Source organism: Arvicola amphibius, chromosome 1 (assembly GCF_903992535.2).
Source record: "Arvicola amphibius chromosome 1, mArvAmp1.2, whole genome shotgun sequence".
Taxonomy (NCBI): Eukaryota; Metazoa; Chordata; class Mammalia; order Rodentia; family Cricetidae; genus Arvicola; species Arvicola amphibius.
Genome location: NC_052047.1, coordinates 180,223,361 through 180,225,218, shown reverse-complemented (window position 1 = coordinate 180,225,218; position 1,858 = coordinate 180,223,361).

Genomic DNA, 1,858 nt, shown 5'->3' with positions numbered 1-1,858 from the left:
TGAGACAGGGCTTCTCTGTAGCTTTGGAGCCTGTCCTGGGAACTAGCTCTTGTAGCTCTTGTAGACCAGGCTGACCTCGAACTCTCAGAGATCCGCCTACCTTTGCCTTCCGAGTGCTGGGATTAAAGGTGTGTGCCACCACCACCCGGCCAACAATCACATTTTTAAGGACACAGAAAGCTGACAATGATGAGGTCTAGTGGACTAAAACTTTGAGAGAAATGAGCCCTTTCTGAATGAACTGGTCCTAACCGACAATTTTGTATCCTGTTTTGTTTTGTTTTGTTTTGTTTTGTTTCTTCCAAACCCAGGTGAGAGTTGAGGCCACAGGATGTCCCCAGTGTGAGGTCATTCCTGGGACAAAGAGAACATAGTAGAGTTTGATGCACAGTTTGCCCCAAGAAGCATCCACTTTGATGATTCTGATGGAGTCTGACGGAGCAGCAGAAACCGGGCTCTAATGGCAGGATACATTTCCCATGGGCTTATAGTATTTGAGAAACAAAGTCCTAATGGAAAGAGGAGGCCTGCATCAAACATAAGATGGGTGTGCCTCTCAAGATGCTTGCCAAACTTGGGAGTAAGCCGTCAAACAGCTTGCTTAGCTCAAGTTCCTAAGAACAGAATGGAATCTTCCACAGGCTTTCAGGAGTGAGAAGACAAGAGACTTGCCAGGCTATCAGTCCAAAGCTTAAGAGGGCTTCATCAAACCATCAGAAAGACTCAGAGATGCACCAGGATGAAGAGAATTGGAAACTGGTCCAACCCAATGGACCGTGTAACCAAACTGACATGACCAGCCCCTCACCACGTGTGCTAGCAAAAGAAAAGAAACATCAATCAGTACCTGCTGCCTCTGGTGTCTTCTGTAATCAGAGTTGGTTAAAAAGCAGGAACATTACCTAATAATCAAGGAAAAAAGCAACCATGAAAGCAGACCCACAAACGGTTCTAATATTTGAGTTAGCAGAGAAGGATTTTATAACAGAGTAAAGAAAATAAAGGAGACACATTAGGGTAAAAGAGCATTTCAAAAGACAATTGGAACCTAGGAAATAGCATCAAAAATATAAACATCAAAAATTGGAAAAGGTAATCTGAAATTAAAAATTCATTAAATGAAATATTTGCATACCAATGTATCTGTTCACACAAGCCTCCTGAATTCCTTACCCACATGTCTCTATGACCAACAACTAGGGAGTTAACAGCCAGGGTCTCCAGCAGCCCACCTGCTCATGGCAGCCAGGATCTCTTCTGATTGGTCCATAGCAGTACTTTCCCAGCTGCTAAATTTTAGGGTCACCTTTTGGAAACCCCCACCAGATCCAAATGACTGAAGCCACTCAGAAGGAATTTCCTTAAAAGGTACACTCTCAGAAGAGGAAGACCATTTGCATGTGGAAAGAGATATGTGTTCCTTGGTGAATCCCAGGCAGAAAGCCAGAAATCCAGGACTGGAGCCTGCTGTTTGCTGAGTTAATATCTCTCTGTCTCATTTCCACCGTGATTAAGGGGCTTCGGTGCACCATGGAGGAAGAGGTTAAGTGGGATGCTGGATGGCTAGACAATTTTGCTATGTTGTTTAGTCTCCTGTGTCTAGCTGTGTGGTTGTCCCCACGGTAATTCTTCCCGGGAAACTCCTGGCAGCCTTGAGGACATGTGTTCCTCAGTGGACACTCTTCTCAACTGCCATGCTTTGAAAAATGGTAAAGAATCAATTATATATATAATATATATTATATATAATATATTAGATATATCTAATATATATCTAATATATAATATATAATATATTATCTAATATATATAATTTAATAAAATCTAATATATATAATTTGGTGGGGGGGAGACAGGA